Source organism: Nomascus leucogenys, chromosome 3, assembly GCF_006542625.1.
Source record: "Nomascus leucogenys isolate Asia chromosome 3, Asia_NLE_v1, whole genome shotgun sequence".
NCBI lineage: Eukaryota > Metazoa > Chordata > Mammalia > Primates > Hylobatidae > Nomascus > Nomascus leucogenys.
In genome coordinates, this window is record NC_044383.1 from 70,767,862 (window position 1) to 70,784,240 (window position 16,379).

Here is a 16,379-nt window from a genome sequence, read left to right on the forward strand (position 1 = left end):
ACTGTAAACTAGTTCAACCATTGTGGAAGACAGTGTGGTGATTCCTCAAGGATCTAGAACTAGAAATACCATTTGACCCAGCCATCCCATTACTGGGTATATACCTAAAGGATTATAAATCATGCTGCTATAAAGGCACATGCCCACGTATGTTTATTGTGGCACTATTCACAATAGCAAAGACTTGGAACCAACCCAAATGTCCATCAATGATAGACTGGATTAACAAAATGTGGCACATATACACCAAGGAATAGTATGCAGCCATAAACAAGGATAAGTTCATATCCTTTGCAGGTACATGGATGAAGCTGGAAACCATCATTCTGAGCAAACTATCACAAGGACAGAAAACCAAACAGTGAATTTTCTCACTCATAGGTGGGAATTGAACAATGAGAACACTTGGACACAGGATGGGGAACACCACACACCGGGGCCTGTCGTGGGGGGGTAGCAGGGAGGGATAGCATTAGGAGATATACCTAATGTAAATGATGAGTTAATAGGTGCAGCACACCAACATGGCACATGTATACCTATGTAACAAACCTGCACTTTGTGCACATGTGCCCTAGAACTTAAAGTATAATAAAAAATAATAAAAAAAGAAAATTATCTCCTTAATTGGCCAAAATATTAAACAAAATAAGGCATAGAAAATATTTAAGTCAAAATTTACATTTTAAGATTAATCTAGGAATAAAAAAGGGAGGAAAAATTATATAAAAACAAAGTAAAGGATATGGATTACTCACAATAGCTAATGTATGAACTCTACCTAAGTATCCATCAACAAGGGAATGGATAAAGAAAATGTGGTATATTTACACGATGGAATGCTATTTTTTTTTTTTTTTTTTTTGAGAGGGAGTCTCGCTCTGTCGCCCAGGCTGGAGTGCAGTGGCGCAATCTCGGCTCACTGCAAGCTCCACCTCCCGGGTTCACGCCATTCTCCTGCCTCAGCCTCTCCGAGTAGCTGGGAATACAGGCGCCCGCCACCGCGCCCGGCTAATTTTTTGTATTTTTTTTTTTTAGTAGAGACGGGGTTTCACCGTGGTCTCGATCTCCTGACCTCGTGATCCGCCCGCCTCGCCCTCCCAAAGTGCTGGGATTACAAGCGTGAGCCACCACGCCCGGCCAATGGAAGGCTATTTAGCCTTAAAGAGAAGAAAGTCTTGCTATTTGCAACAACATTAATAAACCCAGAGGACATTATGCTAAGTGAAATAAGTCAGCAGAGAAAAAAATAATACCAAACAATCTCATTTTCATGTAGAGTTTAAAAATATTCAAGCTCACAGGAGCAGAGAACAGAATAATGCCTGGGAGTGGAGGTGGACATGTTGGCCAAAAGCAATGGGTCTTCCCTAAATCTCCTACCTTAACAAATGAATTATTCTCCTATCAGTTTCAATTCATCAAGGAATTGAATTATATCCTTAAGAATCAAAACTGATGCCGGGCGGCACAATGGCTCACAGCTGTATTCCCAGCACTTTGGCAGGTGGAGGTTGTCAGATCACCTGAGGCCAGGAATTTGAGACCAGCCTGCCCAACATGGCAAAACCCCATCTGTACTAATACAAAAATGTAGCTGGGCATGGTGGCAAGCAGCTGTAATCCCAGCTACTCAGGAGGCTGACACAGGAGAAGCACTTGAACCTGGGAGGTGGAGGTTGCAGTGAGCCAAGATTGCACCACTGCACTCCAGCCTGGGTGAAAAGAGCAAAACTCCGTCTCAAAAAAAAAAAAAAAAAAAAAATCAAAACTGAACTAATATGTTAAAGTAATGCAGGTTGTATGCTGAAATTTCAGAGGCTTAGCAAAATATATTTTCTTTTTTTTTTTTGAGACAGAGTCTCGCTCTGTCGCCCAGGCTGGAGTGCAGTGGCGCTATCTCGGCTCACTGCAAGCTCCGCCTCCCGGGTTCACGCCATTCTCCTGCCTCAGCCTTTCCGAGTAGCTGGGACTACAGGCGCCCGCCACCACGCCCGGCTAATTTTTTTGTATTTTTAGTAGAGACGGAGTTTCATCATGGTCTCGATCTCCTGACCTCGTGATCCGCCAGCACAATATATTTTCTACTCACATCACTATCCTCTTTCTTTTTTCCTTTTGGTGTTTTTTAAGAGCACTTCATGATCTTTCAGAGATTATATTTCTTTTCTTTTTTTTTTTTTTGTTTGAGATGGAGTTTCGCTCTTGTTGCCCAGGCTGGAGTGCAGTGGTGCCATCTCAGCTCACTGCAACCTCTGCCTCCCAGGTTCAAGTGATTCTCCTGCCTCAGCCTCCTGAGTAGCTGAGATTACAGGTGCATGCCACCATGCCTGGCTATTTTTTGTATTTTTAGCAGAGATGGGGTTTCTCCATGTTGGTCAGTCTGGTCTTGAACTCCTGACCTCAGGTAATCCACCTGCCTCAGCCTCCCAATGCTGGGATTACAGGCGTTAGCCACCGCACCCAACATACTTTCATTTTCTCTCACATCCTCCTCTTTCTTCAGCCAATGGATGAAAAAGGAGATGCTGAGAAGACATATTTGCTTTTCATCCACATATCACTTCCACTCACTATTAGTCAATGTGGGTAGAGCTGAAAATGCCAGTTTCCTGGCAGAATAGCCACTTCTCAGCAGTAAAAAACACACTAAAAGTATAAATCTTTGATATAAAGCTAACATACTTTAAGCAAAATAAGCATATGCATCAATAATAAAATACTCATGGATATTCATTTTGTTGATTTCTTTTGAGCTCAGGTAATATTGATCTAAAGCTAGCAAATATACAGCAGATAAAGGAATATTACTGGAAATCAGAATATTGTCAATGAAGTTATTCTGTCAATAGAAGTAAAAATATGACTTCACACTAATAGTTTCACCCAGAGTTGTACAACATCAAATGCTACTTTTTATTAAAAATTGTATTTCATATAAGTATTCAATTTATATTACACTCCTCCACTATTTCAGTGCTTTCTACACTTTGTATCAGTAGAAAACAGGCCAGCTGGTTCTAGGAAAGCACACAGTGCTATTGCTACTTTAACAGTGATGATAAAGAGCAAAGAGCACTCGTTTGGGTGGTACTCACATGCCAAACTCTGTTTTGGGCCCAAAGTACTGGTTTTCTATTTTTCTTTTAATGTACTAATGAAATAGAATTCTTAGCTAAGAAGACTTTATCTCATTCAAGTATGTATTATAGAATTTGATTGACATGTGTCTCTGACTTACCTGGAAGAGTAAATTTTTCTATGAATCCAAATTGAGTACTATACCTAAACAGTTCTTTTATTAAAAGGATTTCAGAGGTAGAGTAAGATTTTTTTTTTTTTTGAGATGGAGTCTCACTCTGTCGCCCAGGCTGGAGTGCAGTGGCGCAATCTCGGCTCACTGCAAGCTCTGCCTCCAGAGAATGGTTCATGCCATTCTCCTACCTCAGCCTCTCTGAGTAGCTGGGACTAGAGGCACTCGCCACCACGCCCGGCTAATTTTTTGTATTTTTAGTAGAGACGGAGTTTCATCGTGGTCTCGATCTCCTGACCTCGTGATCCAACCGCTTCGGCCTCTCAAAGTGCTGGGATTACAAATGTGAGCCACCGCGCCCAGCCGAGATAGAGTAAGATTTACAAAATTTTATTATAATATGAAAAAACCGTGTTAACCATGTTCTCAGTAATCACTCTGAACAAAGCATTCTTAGTTCCCAACATTCACTGGAAGTCACACAGGGGAAATTGTTATCTCTGTAAAGAGGCAGAAGGAGGTGCTAAGTAGAGGTGCAGCACCTTCCACATGCTTTCCACATGCACCTATTAGGGTCTTAATTTAATTGGGCTTTCACTTTTATGGCTACTTACCGAATCTAGTCATACTATTTTTCGCATATGATGGCATGTGTTACTCATTAATTTTATACAATTATTTGCTTGGCTGAAAAATAAACCTTTTAACATACTCTAAATTTAGAGTTTATATTTGCAATTTTTAATCTTTTAATGTTAAAGCAAATCAGAGAAGGGCAGCATATGTATTTAGTGTGTTTTTTTTCTGCCTATCAGAATTCTTGTATTGCCTCAGAAATCCTAGGAAGTTACCTAAAAAATATTTTCTTATAATTTTTTAGCCAGAATTTTAGATTTCTAAAGGTCAATCATGTAATGATTGAGCAAAGCTAAAATCTTGTCTTTGCTTCTTGGTAGTAATCTGGCCATTTAAAAAAGCATGGCAATTATGCCAAGACATTGAAAATACATGGCTTTAATTTTATTCCATTTCAAATGTTTTCTTTGTTACCTTTATCATGTTAATCTAAGAGAAACTATCTGCATAACTGTTTGTGCATTCAAGAAATATTCATATTAAGGTGTTTAAAGTTCAATGTTGTATTACAATATAGTAGAATCTTCTAATATTAGCAGTTCATTATTAATAAATTTATTGTTTTCAAAGCTTTTCAATTGAGAAAACAAAAAATTAGGTATGTTTTTTAATTATAATTTCAATTTTAGGAGGTTACCCACTGGTCTCCATGGTATTTCTGAAATGGATAGTATAAAACTGGGGTACCAGAATGGTGAAGACATGCTGATTTATTAGAACGAGTTTAACCTTCTTGGTAGACTACTGTATCCCAGAGGCTGATCATTCACTATGGCTTACAAAATGTTTCTCCATAATGCCAGTGAGCACTTTTGACCGTGTTGTCTTTTTCCTCTCATTGATATGGTCATGTTGTGGCCTTTTCTGTTCATCTTAACGCTATCTCAAACGAGAAGTGATTATTTCTTGCATGAATGAGACCCCCCCTTTTTTTGTCATGGAGTTCTTTTGTCTTCCTATGGGAAGCAATATGTAGGAAGCAGAAATGATGACAATATGCAAACATTTCCTGCCAGGTGACTACCATAAGCAGCTTACAGCATGGCCCACCTAGAAGTCACTTACTTCCAGGCAAGCAGGGGTGTTTTTCTATGATGTGCCTCTTCCTCTTAAAAGCACCTCTAATTAAGTTTAGCCAAATTGGGATAATCTCCCTTTTGATTGTCAGGCCTCTGAGCCTAAGCCAAGCCATCACATCCCCTGTGACTTGCAGGTATATGCCCAGATGGCTTCAAGTAACTGAAGAATCACAAAAGAAGTGAATATGCCCTGCCCCACCTTAACTGATGACATTCCACCACAAAAGAAGTGAAAATGGCTGGTCCTTGCCTTAAGTGATGACATTACCTTGTGAAAGTCCTTTTCCTGGCTCATCCTGGCTCAAAAAGCTCCTCCACTGAGAACCTTGCGACCCCCACTCTGCCCACCAAAGAACAACTCCCCTTTGACTGTAATTTTCCTTTATCTACCCAAATCCTATAAAACGGCCCCACCCTTATCTCCCTTCCCTGACTCTCTTTTCAGACTCAGCCCACCTGCACCCAGGTGATTAAAAGCTTTTATTGCTCACACAAAGCCTGTTTAGTAGTCTTTTCACACAGATGCACATGAAATTTGGTGCTGTGACTCAGATCGGGGGACTTCCCTTAGGAGATCAATCCTCTGTCCTCCTCTTCTTTGCTCCATGAGAAAGATCCACCTCAGGTCCTCAGACCGACCAGCCCAAGAAACATCGCACCAATTTCAAATCTGGTAAGTGGCCTCTTTTTACTCTCTTCTCCAACCTCCCTCACTATCCCTCAACCTCTTTCTCCTTTCAATCTTGGCACCACACTTCAATCTCTCCCTTCTCTTAATTTCAATTCCTTTCATTTTCTGGTAGAGACAAAGGAGACACATTTTAGCCATGGACCCAAAACTCCGGTGCCGGTCACGGACTGGGAAGGCAGCCTTCCCATGGTGTTTAATCACCTCTCTGATTATTCACCCACGTTTCAGAGGTGTCAGACCATGCAGGGATGCCTGCCTTGGTCCTTCACCCTTAGTGGCAAGTCCTGCTGGGGGAGGGGCAAGTACCCCAACCCCTTCTCTCCATGTTTCTACCCCTTCTCTGCTTTTCTAGGGGGCAAGAAACCCCCAACCCCTTCTCCTTCAACCTTAGCGGCAAGTCCCACTTTTCTGGGGGAGGGGCAAGTATCCCAACCTTGTATCTCTGTGTCCCGATCCCTTATTTCCATGCCCTGACCTCTTATATCTCTGCGACCCAATCCCTTATTTCCACGTCCCAACCTCTTATATCTCTGTGCCCTGATCCCTTATTTCTGCACCCCAACCTCATATCTCTGTGCCCTGACCCCTTTCCCACTTTTCTGGAGGGTAAGAACCCCCAAACCCCTTCCCTCCGTGTCTCTACTCTTTCTTTTCTCTGGGCTTGCTTCCTTCACTATGGGCAACCTTCCACCCTCCATTCCTCCTTCTTCTTCCTTAGCCTGTGTCCTTAAAAACTTAAAACCTCTTCAACTCAGGCTGGGCGCAGTGGCTCACGCTTGTAATCCCAGCACTTTGAGAGGCCGAGGCGGGTGGATCACGAGGTCAGGAGATCAAGACCACGGTGAAACCCCGTCTCTACTAAAAATACAAAGAAAAAAAATTAGCCGGGTGTGGTGGCGGGTGCCTGTAGTCCCAGCTACTTGGAGAGGCTGAGGCAGGAGAATGGCGTGAACCCGGGAGGCGGAGCTTGCAGTGAGCCGAGATTGCACCACTGCACTCCAGCCTGGGTGACAGAGCGAGACTCTGTATCAAAAAAAAAAAAAAAAAAAAAAAAAAAAAAAAAAAAAAAAAAAAACCTCTTCAACTCACACCTGACCTAAAACCTAAATGCCTTATTTTCTTCTGCAAAACCACTTGGCCCCACTACAAACTTGCCAATGGCTCTAAATGGCCAGAAAATGGCACTTTAAATTTCTCCATCCTACAAGACCTAAATAATTTTTTTTTTTTGAGATGGAGTCTCGCTCTGTCACCCAGGCTGGAGTTCAGTGGTGCGATCTCGGCTCACTGCAAGCTCCACCTCCCAGGTTCATGCCATTCTCCTGCCTCAGCCTCTCTGAGTAGCTGGGACTACAGGCGCCTGCCACCATGCCCGGCTAATTTTTTTGTATTTTTAGTAGAGACGGGGTTTCACCACGGTCTCGATCTCCTGACCTCGTGATCCGCCTGCCTCGGCCTCCCAAAGTGCTGAGATTACAAGTGTGAGCCACCGCGCCCGGCCTCTCTAAATAATTTTTGTCAAAAAATAGGCAAATGGTCTGAGGTGCCTTATGTCCAGGCATTTTTCACACTTCGTTCCCTCCCTAGTCTCTGTTCCCAATATGATTCCTCCCAAATCCTCCTTCTTTCCCTCCTGCCTGTCCCTTCAGTCCCAACCCCAAGCATCGCTGAGTCTTTCCAGTCTTCCTTTTCTACAGACCCATCTGACCTTTCCCCTCTTCCCCAGGCTGCTCGTCGCTAGGCCGAGCTAAGTCCCAATTCCTCTTCAGCCTCCATTCCTCCACTCTATAATCCTTCTACCACCTCCCCTCCTCACACCCAGTCCAGCTTACAGTTTAGTTCTGTGACTAGTTCTTCCCCACCTGCCCAACAATTTCCTCTTAGAGAGGTGGCTGGAGCTGAAGGCATATTCAGGGTACATGTACCTTTTTCTCTATCAGACCTCTTTCAGATCATTCAGCATTTAGGCTGTTTCTCATCAGACCCCACTAAATATATACAGGAATTCCAATATCTGATTCTGTCCTACAACTTAACCTGGAGTGACTTAAATGTCATCCTGACTTCCACCCTCTCCCCAGATGAACAGGAAAGAGTTTTTCTCTAGCCCAATCTCACACTGGTAACAGCCAGCTTCACGAGCCAGATCTCCAGGGAGGCATTAGAGCAGTTCCCCAAGAGGATCCCCAGTAGAACTACCAGGCAAATTCCCCAGGTATAGCTAGGCAAGATTACATGATTTCCTGCCTAGTTGAAGTGCTTAAAAAGAAAGGCAGCATGGCCGGGTGCAGTGGCTCATGCTTGTAATCCCAGCACTTTGGGAGGCCGAGGCGGGCGGATCACGAGGTCACGAGATTGAGACCACGGCGAAACCCTGTCTCTACTAAAAATACAAAAAAATTAGCCAGGCATGGTGGCGGGCGCCTGTAGTCCCAGCTACTCAAGAGAGGCTGAGGCAGGAGAATGGCGTGAACCTGGGAGGCGGAGCTTGTGGTGAGCCGAGATTGAGCCATTGCACTCCAGCCTGGGAGACAGGGAGACTCCACCTCAAAAAAAAAAAAAAAAAAAGAAAGGCAGCTTACAAAGCTGTTAATTACAACAAGCTTAAAGGAACTACCTAAGATAAAGATGAAAACCCAGCCCAGTTCATGGCCCACTTAGAAGCAACCCTTAGATGCTATACCACCCTAGACCCAGGAAGGCCAGAAGGCCGCCTTATTCTTAATATGCATTTTATCACCCAATCCACTCTTGACATTAAGAAAGAACTTCAAAAATTAGAATCTGGCCCTCAAACCCAAGAATTAATCAACCTCGCCTTCAAGGTGTACAATAATAGAGAGGAAGTAGCCAGACGGCAATGCATTTCTAAGTTACAATTACTTGCATCTGCTGTGAGACAAAACCCAGCCACACCTCCAGCCTACAAGAATTTCAAAATGCCTAAGCCGCACACGCCTAAGCCACAGAAGACAAGCAGTCCTACAAGACTTCCTCAATCAGTATCTTGCTTCAAGTGCCAGAAATCTGGCCACTGGGCCAAGGAATGCCCACAGCCCAGGATTCCTCCCAAGCCACGTCCCATCTGTGCAGGGACCCACTGGAAGGCAGACTGCCCAGCTCACCCAGCAGCCACTCTTAGAGCCCCTAAAGCTCTAGCCCAAGGCTCTCTGACTCCTTCCCAGATCTGCTCGGCTTAGCGACTGAAGATTGACGCTGCCCGATCACCTCAGAAGCCCCCTGGACCATCACGGACGCCAAGCTTCGGGTAACTCTCACAGTGGAAGGTAAGTCCATCCCCTGTTTAATCCATACAGAGGCTACCCACTCCACGTTGCCTTCTTTTCAAAGTCCTGTTTCCCTCACCCCGATAGCTGTTGTAGGTATTGACAGCCAAGCTTCAAAACTCCTGAAAACTTCCCCACTCTGGTGCCAACTTGGACAACACTCTTTCATGCACTTTTTTTAGTTATCCCCACCTGCCCAGCTCCCTTATTAGGCTGAGATATTTTAACCAAATTATCTGCTTCCCTGACTATTCCTGGACTACAGCTGCATCTCATTGCCGCCCTTCTCCCCAACCCAAAGCCTTCTTTGCGTCTTCCTCTCATATCCCCCCACCTTAACCCACAAGTATAGGACATCTCTACTCCTTCCCTGGCAACCAGTCACATGCCCATTACCATCCCGCTAAAACCTAACCACCCTTAACTCGCTCAATGTCAATATCCCATCCCACAGCACGTTTTAAAAGGATTAAAGCCTGTTATCACTCTCCTGCTACAGCATGTGCTTCTAAAACCTATAAGCTCTCCTTACAATTCCCCCATTTTACCTGTCCAAAAACCGGACAAGTCTTACAGATTAGTTCAGGATCTGCACCTTAGCAATCAAATTGTTTTGCCTATCCATCCTGTGGTGCCCAACCCGTACACTCTTTTGTCCTCAATACCTTCCTCCATAACTCACTCTTCCATTCTCGATCTTAAAGATGCTTTTTTCACTATTCCCCTGCACCCCTCGTCCCAGCCTCTCTTTCCTTTCACCTGGACTGACCCTGACACCCATCAGTCCCAGCAGCTTACCTAGGCTGTACTGCCACAAGGCTTCAGGGACAGCCCTCATTACTTCAGCCAAGCTCTTTCTCATGATTTACTTTCTTTCCATCCCTCCACTTCTCACCTTATTCAATATATTGATGACCTTCTTCTTTGTAGCCCCTCCTTTGAATCTTCTCAACAAGACTCACTTCTGCTCCTTCAGCATTTATTCTCCAAAAGATATCAGGTATCCCCCTCCAAAGCTCAAATTTCTTCACCATCCGTTACCTACCTCGGCATAATTCTTCATAAAAACACATGTGCTCTCCCTGCCGATCGTGTCCGTCTGATCTCTCAAACCCCAACCCCTTCTATAAAACAACAACTCCTTTCCTTTCTAGGCATAGTTAGATACTTTTGCCTTTAGATACCTGGTTTTGCCATCCTAACAAAACCATTACATAAACTCACAAAAGGAAACCTAGCTGACCCCATAGATCCTAAATCCTTTCCCCACTTCTCTTTCCATTCCTTGAAGACAGCTTTAGAGACTGCCCCAACTCTAGCTCTCCCTGACTCATCCCAACCCTTTTCATTACACACAGTCGAAGTGCAGGGCTGTGCAGTCAGAATTCTTACACAAGGACCAGGATTGCGTCCTGTAGCCTTTTTGTCCAAACAACTTGACCTTATTGTTTTAGGCTGGCCATCATGTCTCCATGCAGTGGCTGCTGCCACCCTAATACGTTTAGAGGCCCTCAAAATCACAAACTATGCTCAACTCAATCTCTGCAGCTCTCATAATTTCCAAAACCTATTTTCTTCCTCACACCTGACACATATACTTTCTGGTCCCCGGCTCCTTCACCTATACTCACTCTTTGTTAAGTCTCCCACAATTACCATTGTTCCTGGCCCAGACTTCAATCCAGCCTCCCACATTATTCTGGACACCACACCTGACCCTCATGACTGCATCTCTCTGATCTACCTGACGTTCACCCCATTTCCCCATATTTCCTTCTTCCCTATTTCTCACCCTGATCACACTTAGTTTATTGATGGCAGTCCCACCAGGCCTAATCGCCACTCACCAGCAAAGGCAGGCTATGCTATAGTATCTTCCACATCTATCATTGAGGCTACCACTCTGTCCCCCTCCACTACCTCTCAGCAAGCTGAACTAGTTGCCTTAATTCAAGCCCTCACTCTTGCAAAAGAGCTACGCGTCAATTATCTATACTGATTCTAAATATGCCTTTCATATTCTGCACCACCGTGCGGTCACATAGGTTGAAAGAAGTTTCCTCACTACACAAGGGTCCTCCATCATTAATACCTGTTTAATAAAAACTCTGCTCAAGGCTGCTTTACTTCCAAAGGAAGCTGAAGTCATTCACTGCAAAGGACATCAAAAGGTGTCAGATCCCATTGCTCTAGGCAATGCTTATGCTGATAAGGTGGTCAGACAAGCAGCTAGCTCTCCAACTTCTGTCCCTCATGGCCAGTTTTTCTCCTTCACATCAGTCACTCCCACCTACTCCCCTGCTGAAACTTCCACCTATCAATCTCTTCCCACACAAGGCAAATAGTTATTAGACCAAGGAAAATATCTCCTTCCAGCCTCACAGGCCCATTCTATTCTGTCGTCATTTCATAACCTCTTCCATGTAGGTTACAAGCCACTAGCCCATCTCTTAGGACCTCTCATTTCCTTTCCATCATAGAAATCTATCCTCAAGGAGATCACTTCTCAGTGTTCCATCTGCTATTCTACTACCCCTCAAGGATTGTTCAGGCCCCCTCCCTTTCCTACAGATCAAGCTCAAGGATTTGCCCCTGCCCAGGACTGGCAAATTGACTTTACTCACATGCCTTCACTGGATAGGTAAAGGCCTTTCCCACAAGGTCTACGAAGGCCACCGTGGTCATTTCTTCCCTTCTGTCAGACATAATTCCTCAATTTGGCCTTCCCACATCTATATAGTCTGATAATGGACCAGCCTTTACTAGTCAAATCACCCAAGCAGTTTCTCAGGCTCTTGGTATTCAGTGGAACCTTCATATCCCTTACCATCCTCAATCTTCAGGAAAGGTAGAACGGACTTATGGTCTTTTAAAGACACACCTCACCAAGCTCAGCCTCCAACTTAAAAAAGATTGGGCAGTACTTTTACCTCTTGCCCTTCTCAGAATTAAGAGTCTGTCCTCGAGATGCTACAGGGTACAATCCATGTGAACTTTTATATGGACACACTTTCTTTCTTGGCCCCAACCTCATCCCAGACACCAGCCCTCTAGGCGACTATCTTCCAGTCCTCCAACAGGCTAGACAGGAAATTTGCCAGGCTGCTAATCTTCTCTTGCCTACTCCAGATCCCCAGCCATATGAAGACATTCTAGCTAGACAATCAGTTCTTGTTAAGAATCTGACCCCTCAAACTCTACAACCTCAATGGACCAGACCCTACTTAGTCATCTATAGTATCCCAACTGCCATTGGCCTGCAGGATCCTCCCCCCGGGTTCACTGTTTCAGAATAAAGCTGTGTCCATCGGACAGCCAGCCTAATCCCTCCTCTTCCTCCTGGAAGTCGCAAGTACTCTCCCCTACTTCCCTTAAACCCACTCGTATTTCTGAAGAACAGTAATAACCCTTATGAGCCTAATACATCCCTTCATTCTATTAGGTCTGTCCATCCTTACCCTACTTTTTGCAACAGGGCTTTACAAAGTCACCCCCATCACTTAGGCCCAGCCCCAAAAAACTTGTCATCCCTACTATTTTCTGTCTGGTCATTCTCCGTTCGCAACTACTCATACATGCCCTACTATTGTTTACACTGCCAGTTTACACTGTTTCTTCAGGCCATCACAGCTGATATCTCTTGGTGCTATCCCCAAACCACCACTCTTAATTCCCTCTTAGAGTGGGTAGATGATCTTTGCTGGCAGGGCACCAAATACTTCCACCCTGATGAAGTTCTATTCTTTTATACGCACTCTTATTCTCATTCCCATTCTTATGCCACCCTTTACCTCTCCCCAGCTATCTCCACCACACTATCAACCTTACCCATTCTCTCCTAACCACTTCTAATCCCTCCTTAGTGAACAACTGCTGGCTTTGCATTTCCCCTTCTTCCAGTGCCTACATAGCTGTCCCCGCCTTACAGACAGACTAGGCAACATCTCCTGTCTCTTTACACCTCTGAACTTCCTTTAACAGCCCTCACCTTTACCCTCCTGAAGAACTCATTTACTTTCTAGACAAGTCCAGTAAGACTTCCCCAGACATTTCACATCAGCAAGCTGCCGCCCTCCTTCGCACTTATTTAAAAAACCTTTCTCCTTATATTAATTCTACTCCCCCCATATTTAGACCTCTCACAACACAAACTACTATTCCTGTGGCCACTCCTTTATGTATCTCTCGGCAAAGACCCACTGGAATTCCCCTAAGTAATATTTCACCTTGTCGATGTTCCCTTACTCTCCATCTCTGAAGCCCAACTACACACATCACTGAAACAATTGGAGCCGGGCGCGGTGGCTCACGCTTGTAATCCCAGCACTTTGGGAGGCCGAGGCAGGCGGATCACGAGGTCAGGAGATCGAGACCACGGTGAAACGCCGTCTCTACTAAAAATACAAAAAATTAGCCGGGCGCAGTGGCGGGCGCCTGTAGCCCCAGCTACTCGGAGAGGCTGAGGCAGGAGAATGGCATGAACCCGGGAGGCGGAGCTTGCAGTGAGCCGAGATTGCACCACTGCACTCCAGCCTGGGCGACAGAGCGAGACTCCGTCTCAAAAAAAAAAAAAAAAAAAAATTGGAGCCTTCCAGCTCCATATTACAGACAAGCCGTCTATCCATACTGACAAACTCAAAAACATTAGCAGTAATTATTGCTTAAGAAGACACTTATCCTGTATTTCACTCCATCCTTGGCTACCTTCCCCTTGCTCGTCAGACTCTCCTCCCAGGCCCTCTTCTTGTTTACTTATACCCAGCTCCCAAAATAACAGAAAAGTTGCTCATAGATACTCAACATTTTCTCATACACCATGAAAATCGAACCTCCTCCTCTACGCAGTTACCCCATCAGTCCCCATTTCAACCTCTGACAGCTGCCGCCCTAGCTGGATCCCTAGGAGTCTAGGTACAAGACACCCCTTTCAGCACTCTTTCTCACCTTTTTACTTTACATCTCCAGTTTTGCCTCGCACAAAGTCTCTTCTTCCTCTGTAGATCCTCTATCTACATGTGTCTACCTGCTAACTGGACAGGCACATGCACACTAGTTTTTCTTACCCCCAAAATTCAATTTGTAAATAGGACTGAAGAGCTCCCTGTTCCCTTCATGACATCGACATGACGAAAGAGTTATTCCACTAATTCCCTTGATAGTTTAAGACTTTCTGCCTCCACCATTGCTCTCAGTACTAGAATAGCAGGCATTTCAACCTCTGTCACAACCTTCCATAGCCTGTCTAATGACTTCTCTGCTAGCATCACAGACATACCACAAACTTTATCAGTCCTCCAGGCCCAAGTTGACTCTTTAGCTGCAGTTGTCCTCCAAAACCGCAGAGGCCTTGACTTACTCACTGCTGAAAAAGGAGGACTCTGTATATTCTTAAATGAAGAGTGTTGTTTTTACCTAAATCAATCTGGCCTGGTGTATGACAACATAAAAAAACTCAAGGATAGAGCCCCAAAAGTTGCCAACCAAGCAAATAATTACGCTGAATCCCCTTGGGCACTCTCTAATTAGATGTCCTAGGTCCTCCCAATTCTTAGTCCTTTAATACCCATTTTTCTCCTTTTATTCAGACCTTGTATCTTCTGTTTAGTTTCTCAATTCATCCAAAACCATATCCAGGCCATCATCAATCATTCTTTTTTTTTTTTTTTGAGAAGGAATCTCGCTCTTTCACCCAGGCTGGAGTGCAGAGGCGTGATCTCGGCTCACTGCAGAGTCCGCCCCCCGGGGGTTCACGCCATTCCCCTGCCTCAGCCTCCTGCATAGCTGGGACTACAGGCGCCCGCCACCTCACCTGGCTAATTTTTTCTAGTTTTAGTAGAGATGGGGTTTCACTGTGTTAGCCAGGATGGTCTTGATCTCCTGACCTTGTGATCCGCCCGCCTCGGCCTCCCAAAGTGCTGGGATTACAGGCATGAGCCACCATGCCCGGCCATCATCAATCATTCTATATGACAAATGTTTCTTCTAACAACCCCACAATATCACCCCTTACCACAAGATCTCCCTTCAGCTTAATCGCTCCCACTTAACTTCCCACGCTGCCCCAATCCTGATTGAAGCAGCCCTAAAAAACATCGCCCATTCTCTCTCTCCATTCCACCCCCCAAAAATTTTCACTGCCCCAACACTTCAACATTATTTTGTTTTATTTTTCTTATTAATATAAGAAGGCAGGAATGTCAGGCCTCTGAGCCCAAGCCAAGCCATCGCATCCCCTGTGACTTGCACTTATAGGCCCAGATGGCCTGAAGTAACTGAAGAATCACAAAAGAAGTGAATATGCCCTGCCCCGCCTCAACTGATGACATTCCACCACAAAAGAAGTGAAAATGGCCGGTACTTGCCTTGAGTGATGACATTACCTTGTGAAAGTCGTTTTCCTGGCTCATCCTGGCTCAAAAACTCCCCCACTGAGAACCTTGCCACCCCCCACTCTGCCCACCAAAGAACAACTCCCCTTTGACTGTAATTTTCCTTTATCTACCCAAATCCTATAAAATGGCCCCACCCTTGTCTCCCTTCCCTGACTCTCTTTTCAGACTCAGCCCACCTGCACCCAGGTGATTAAAAGCTTTTATTGCTCACACAAAGCCTGTTTAGTAGTCTCTTCACACGGACGCACATGAAATTGATGAACACCAAGTCAACATATTAGTAACCTTATTTCATGAGTGATTTCTCACCACAGTCACAGCTTTTTTACACTCAAGAGAAAAGGATTGCACAGCAGATGTGCAACAGACTGGTAATCCTTGGGATCATCTTAGAATTTTGCCTAACCACCTGAATAGACTTTTAAAAGAGTCTGGTATTTTATTTTGTTATCTAAGTAAACAAAGATATCATCTGCAAATAATTAACTACTTTCAATTTATTGCAAATATTAACATTTTTTGCTTAAATTATTTATTTTTATTTATTTATTTTTTGAGATGGAGTCTCGCTCTGTTGCCCAGGCTGGAGTGCAGTGGCGCAATCTCGGCTCACTGCACGCTCTGCCTCCTGGGTTCATGCCATTCTCCTGCCTCAGCCTCTCCGAGTAGCTGGGACTACAGGCGCCCGCCACCACGCCCGGCTAATTTTTTTGTATTTTTAGTAGAGACAGGGTTTCACCATGGTCTCGATCTCCTGACCTCGTGATCCACCCGCCTCGGCCTCCCAAAGTGCTGGGATTACAAGCGTGAGCCACCGCGCCCAGCTAAATTATTTCTTTATGTATCATTTTATACATTCAAACAATCTTATAACCATATGTGATTCAATTTTTGTTAATTTTTATTGAGTGTTTAAATGTTAAATGTTAAGTTACTATGAGAACCAAAATCCATGAACACAAAATGTTATGGTTAGTGCTCAGTACAAATTAGCTATAAGATATTCATATGCTGAATTCCATTAATACGTGCTTTAACACA